The sequence below is a fragment of the Lolium rigidum genome, chromosome 4 (assembly GCF_022539505.1).
Source record: "Lolium rigidum isolate FL_2022 chromosome 4, APGP_CSIRO_Lrig_0.1, whole genome shotgun sequence".
Classification (NCBI taxonomy): domain Eukaryota; kingdom Viridiplantae; phylum Streptophyta; class Magnoliopsida; order Poales; family Poaceae; genus Lolium; species Lolium rigidum.
This window is the reverse complement of record NC_061511.1, coordinates 24458790-24465379: the sequence shown is the minus strand read 5'-3', so window position 1 is coordinate 24465379 and position 6590 is coordinate 24458790. Positions and strand designations below refer to the sequence as shown.

Sequence of the window (6590 nt, the reverse complement as noted above, 5' to 3'; positions counted from 1 at the left end):
TACTATTCTCAGATGTGCCTGCTCGCAGAGATGCTCAAACTGTGAGATGATGTGGCTGATGTTAGAAAATGACAATTTGGTCAACTGAAATTCTCCAGATTAATTTGTAGTGTGCTTTTCAATTTCAAAATACATTCAATCAGTTGGAACATACTTTTATGTCATGGGTATTTTATGATTTCAGTCACGCAACTCCAACAATAAGCTAAGACTTTAGAAGCCAAAAGAACTGGACTGTTGTTTTTGCAAAGCTTATTTTTCACCGCAGTTTTTCTGAAGCAGCTGAGCTTAAGCTGTTTATGCACAAGCCCCAGCTAAAAAGAACTGGCCCATAGAGCTGGAACAGAAACTCTACTTCCTCTGACAATTAGCACCAGCTATGCATTTTTCACCTGAGCTAACACACGCAAGATACAGAGAAATGTTTGGCAACTCTCAGGATAGTATAACATCCACCTAAATCTACAACAGATCACCCTACATAACTAAGATGCCAAAAGCACGAGGTCTCGTCGTTGTAACCTGCCAAAATTGAGACCCATGATCGAGCACACAGTTTGAAACTGGTTTAGCTTGCGAGCGCAAGACATCCTGAGCTATTAGAACTAGTAGGGTACTTAGTAGCCGTTAAAGGGATGTCTCAGGGATATGTGAGAGGAAACAAGCTAGAGTTTCTGTTGTTCCTTCTCTCTGAGCAGCCCGGTATCGGTGGTTGCTTACATTACATGCGCCATGACTCCTCCGCAGCCTTCTCGGCCTTCCTGCAATCATGTAACGGGGATCAAAAGGCATCAAAAGTTCAAAACTGCACCTCCAACCGCAGATCGAGCTAAAAGGGGTTTAGGTATGTCCATCTTCCTCCGCTTATGATGGATTCAATCTGGCATGGTAATAACCAAAGAAAAGCAAATGTCATCCTTACCTCAGCGCTTCCCTAATCTCTTCACTCTTGGGGTCCAGCTGCAGCGCCTCCCCGAACGCATCGGCGGCGCCATCGTAGTCCTAAGCATTGAGAAAATATCAATACCACGAGAGGGAGGTATATACAAGTGGAGAGAATGAGTCCGATTGTGAGGGTAGAATCAATAAAAGCAGTTGTACCTTCATGAAGCTGAGGGCTGCGCCTTCACGATACCAGGCCTTGGACCAACGGGGCCGTATCATTTTGCACTTGCGTGCATCTTCCAGAGCTAGACCCCCATGTCTCATACGCAGCCAGCAGAGGCTCTTGTTGGCATGCATCGGGGTATCAGATGGGTTTATGTCAAGTACCTGCATTTACATTTTACAATGAGCAATGAGCGTTTATCTCAAACAGGTTGCTGCAACAATGATGAATGGATCTACAAATAGGCTCTGTGGAGCATATCGTTGCCTTTCCGTCAGTTTATTTCCTTATGTAATAAAACTACCTACAGAAGTTGTTCTCTGACTTAAGCAAAGAAACGGCATCTCAAGATGAAGTGCTAAATTCTAAGTGTCATCGTTGTACGAGAGAAAAACACTTCAAGTGCCGTTATATCATCATCAGGTGTAAGGCAGGAACAACTCTATCGATATTGACACGCTGTCGGGCTACACAGAAAACAATAACGCCACACTTTGTTCTGCATTATTTGCGATTGTTCCAAACAAGTACTACATAGGCTCATGCACTTACCTTATCGTAGCAGGAAATTGCTGTAAGGTAGTCCCCCCTTGCAAATGCTTCCTTTCCTTGCGACTTCCAATAAGCAGTTCTTTCTTCCATCGAAACTGCGGCCTGAACACAATAACATGCTCAGTTACAAGGTTACCGTCACTTGGACAGCACAGCAGCAGTTTAAAGTTAGAAATTAAAATAATGTGCTGCTTGATCCAAATTCCTTCAATCATAATCTTGTTAGCTCTGCAAACTTGGCTGGGGCAGTACCCATACAACCATCACGACTGAAATCTGTCAGAAACTTTCTTATTGAGCAAAACATCAATTTAAATTTGAATACATAGTATATTTAGGTACAAGTAATAACACCTTCCATCCCAATACATAAAGGGTGTCTGTACAAGAACTTGCCCTAAGAAGGAAATCAAAGTGGAAAACAACTGAAGACCAAAGAGATCCATGCATGTAAACAGAGGTGATGAGTATGTCTACTGTGTTAAACTTTGATTTTGTCACGGAGAACAACATCATAAGCTATCTAGAAGAGAACAATGAATTATTGTGGTCTACGTAGAAAACATGAAGCAATCACGCATTAAGCTTCATGAGATAACCTCGAATGAAGTAATAAAAAAAATCTACATGCCTGAAGAGGATTGATGCGCCAATAATTCACTGTTCTTATTATCCCATTGACACTCCAATCTGGAAGACATGAAATTGGTTTTGTCCAAGGAAACAGAACTTCAACAAGCTCACGTCGACGACGAACTGCTGCTTGCTCAATTGGAATTAGACCTTGCTATATTGCAAAAATAAACATAAGATGTTATATAATCCAGAATGAGAATGACAAAGCCATCAACATCATTAGATTTTCTTTTGACAAAAAAAGGTTTGAGAAAATGAGATATTCCTGAATCCGCAGGCAGTGACAGTTTTAGACACAGTACTGCCTCTTGAGCCATAGTACATGGACTCGGAGGAACGCTAAAGTATAATACCGAATTATAGTGACCTACTAGTATCATGATTCTGAGATGAGATATGTAAGACCCGCTGAACCACTTAGCAATCTTGGGATGTTTTCCCAAGTCAGTGCAGTCCGAGCTGTGAAGCAAACCCAAACAGATGCACTGAGTAAATAGCTACTGTACAGTATTTCGTCAAACACTATACAACGTACTTTGTATCTCTGGTGACCTAGCTTACGTTCCACCCTGAATCGGATGCAAGGAGAAAGGGGCCAAGATTGCAAATCTCAAAGCTTACAAGATAGTAAAAGGTGAGATGAAGACAGAGATATACTTACTTGGTCAGGAATGTTAGGGTCAGCTCCAGCCTCTAGAAGCAACTTGATAATGTCGGTTAAGCCATCATAAACTGCCTGTGCTAAAGGAGTTGGTGTAGAGGAACCAAGACCATTCACATCAGCACCAGCCTCTAGAAGCAACTTGATAATGTCAGTTAAGCCATCATGAACTGCTTGTGCTAAAGGAGTTGGTGCAGAGGAACCAAGAGCATTCACATCAGCACCAGCCTATGGATAAACATCAAAATAGCTTTAGAGACAGAACTTGCAAAAGTAATCATGACACATTCAACTAGAAATAACAAGTTAGTCCACGAAATCAGGACCCAATTATACATAAAAAAAAATAAGAAAATACATGGATTCAGTAGATTACTGGACCTCAATCAGTAGCTTGATGCATTTCAGGGACTTCCCACAGAGAGCAATATTGAGGGGTGAAACGATGTGATTGACCACTTTGTCGATCTGTAAAAAAGACCGAATCACAACCTCCAAGACAAAAAAAAAGAAGCCATTACATCATCAAGCCAAGTGCACTTTATCGCATCTGCATTCCCAGTCCAATTAGGTGAAGATGGCAACTTACATCAGCAGCATGCTCCAGCAGAACCTTCACAACCTCAACATGGTCTTTTGAAGCAGCCAAGTGTAACGGCGCCCTCGATGATCAACAGGATCCACAGGAACTCCTTTGGACAGCAATAGCCTTACAGCCTCACAGTGCCCTGGTGGAAACAATGAAATGGTGCAAATCTAGATAGATCAGAACCAGAGCCTGTACAGAGTATACACAGAACACACTATTTACATTTCATTGTATTTTCAGTTAGTACTTTAGTTGGTGGTCCAACTTATCAGCAACACTAAGCCGCGCTGTCAAGTGTATCGAGCCTGTAAGAATGAGAAAGCGCACCTCCGAGTGCTGCACCGTGCAGCGGCGTGGAGCCCCTCTCGTCGGGCATGGCAGGGTTGCCACCGCGGACGAGAAGGTACCTCATAACCTGGACATTCCCCTCTTTTGCGGCGTAGGACATCGGCGTCCCACCTACAGGGGGCAATAGAACATCTCGGTGACTAAGGGCATCTCCAACGGGGCGACCCATCCCGCGCCCGCGCGTCCGGATGGGTCCAGCCGGACAAAAACCCGGCCCAACGCGGGGACGCACCGCAAAAGCGGACGGCCGCGGCGTCCGGAACGACGCAAACCCGGCCCAAATCTGGGCTAGGTTTGCGTGGCCGCGGATGGCACGCGCCGTCCGCTCGCGTCCGCGTGCTGGTCGCCTCGTCTCCCTTGGGCCCACCTATCGGTGACCAGGGGAGTCTATTAAATGGGGACTGGAGGGGATCTGGCCCTCCACTCCAGTCCCCACTCCACTCCCCGAGCAAAAACCGCCGCCATGGCCCCGAAGCGACGGTTCGCTCCCGGAGCGAACGACGACGAGGCCAGCAGCAGTCGGCGTCGGCCGCCGGCGCTGCGACCATCGTGCGGAAACCGAGGCGGCCTCCACATCGGAGAGGCCGCCCGCCGCGGCGCGGCATTGCCGCAACCGCCGCCGCTGATGCTCGAGCCCAAGCCCGAGTCCTCGGAGGAGGACCCGGACCTCCGCGCCGCCCTCATCGTCTCGGCGGCGGAGGAGGAGGCGAAATGGCCGCAACTCCATGCGGCCATTCGCACCTCCGAAATGGAGGAGGCGGCGCGGCGGGGAGGTGGAGGACGCGGAGGGCTGGGAGCTCTACGCCCGGGCCCTCCGGGCGCGACGGGAGGAGGAGGAGGAGACGGCGCGGCGGGAGGAGGCCGGGCGCCGCGCCGCCGAGCAGCAGCGCCGCCGAGGAGGAGAGGTGCCGCCGCCGGAGGAGTCGGCGCCGAGGAGGCCGGGCGGCGCCGCCGGCGGGAGAGGCAGCAGCGCCTCCGGGCGGCGCGGGTGGCTCCGGACCCCCACTCGCCGTGGGAGGAGGCCCCGTGGTCTCCTCGGCCGGAGTCCCCGGCGCGGTCGAGCCACGACAGTGCCTCGCCGCCCGGGGACCTCGACGACGTCGCCGACGACGCCCACAGGGGCTAGGCGGCGCACCGGCGGCCACCGCGCCGCCGACCAAACCCTAGAGGGTTTTTTATTTTCTGTTTATATTTTAGTTTAAATTTAAAAGCCCATATAGGGGCTTCTTTTGTTAGTTTTATTTGCCCAAAATAGGGCTATGTACTAAATTTGCCCAAAATAGGGCATATGTTTAATCAAATATCGTTTAAATTTGCCATTTTCATTTTGTTTTCTAGTTTCTCCAATTTGCCATGCGTCCGCGCGTTGGGCGCAGCGCGCGACCCAAACGGACACGCGGACGCGGGCCGCTGTCCGCGTGTCCGGGCGGCGACCCAAACGGCCCAAAACGGACGGCCCAGCGCGTCCGTTTGGGTCGCCCGGTTGGAGATGCCCTAAAAAGAACCGACTTTATTTTTCCTGCCACGGACGGACACAGAATTTCAACAACTACTGTAGGTGCGTGCGTGGACCTGTTTTGGACACCGCATTGACATCAATCCCACATTCCTCCACCAGGAACCGGCAGCTCTCCAGGCAGCCCCCGAAAGCAGCGCAATGGAGCACGGTGTTCCCCTTGGCGTCCTTGGCTCCCAGCAGGTCCACCTTGCTCGCCATCTCTGAAATCGAATACAGATGAGGCTCAAAATCGGTGTAATTAACTAGATTTCGTCAAGTTCAGAATTGGGGTTTCTCCATTCTGAACGATTTTTTAGGGTTTCTGCCCAAAATCGAACAAATCAAAGTTGGATTGGAAAAATGCAAGGACACTAAGGATTTGCAGCCAACTCCACCCGAAATTCGCCAGTAGAGAGAGAGAGAGAGAGAGAGAGAGAGAGAGAGAGAGAGAGAGAGAGAGAGAGAGAGAGAGAGAGAGAGAGAGAGAGAGAGCTTACTCTTGAGGAGGCTGGGGTTCCCGTCGAGGGCGGCCTTGAGGGCGATTTCGGAGGCCATGATGGCGGCAACCCTAGACGGCACGCAAGCTTCTGGCTGGGCTTCCTCCGGCTCCGAGTGTGGTGTAGGGTTTTGGCAAGGGACAGGGGAAGGCGAGGACTGTTCGGCAGTGTTTATGTGTCTATGTGAACGGAGAAGAGGATGAGGAGAGTTGAAATACCGAATGGAAATTTTTCATATTTCACACCTCATACAGTACAATAGACATGTCTATTTTACTCGGAAATATCTTTGCTACCCGAGCTCCAGTACTCCATGCATATTGAAGATATCGATAATTATTTTTTATTAACATGTGAAATCTCAATTTGGAATGGTTCATATTCTGAGCTAAACAAAAATGACCAAGTCCGGATTTTTTGGAGATTTAAAATCTCTATACTCAGACACATACTTTTAAAATACATATTTTTCTAATTGATAGTTTGCACGCTTGTGGGATACTTTGCTGGCTAAATCCAGATTTTTTTCAAAAGTTTTTAGTACTCAGAAATATGATATTTATATATTTAAAAAAACATGGGATCATTGGTACTTAAGTGCACCAAATCTCCACCCAAATTATCATAGTTAGAGCATCTCCAGTCGCGTCCCCCAAAGCGTCCCCCAAAGAGATTTGGGCGCGCCGGACAGAAAATGCGTT

The 6590-nt window shown here is 48.4% G+C and overlaps 1 pseudogene; it reads right to left on the bottom strand.

Annotated features, from left to right (window-relative positions):
* Positions 1-553: 553 nt before the first annotated feature.
* Positions 554-6010, bottom strand: LOC124649303 (annotated as a pseudogene).
* Positions 6011-6590: the final 580 nt, after the last annotated feature.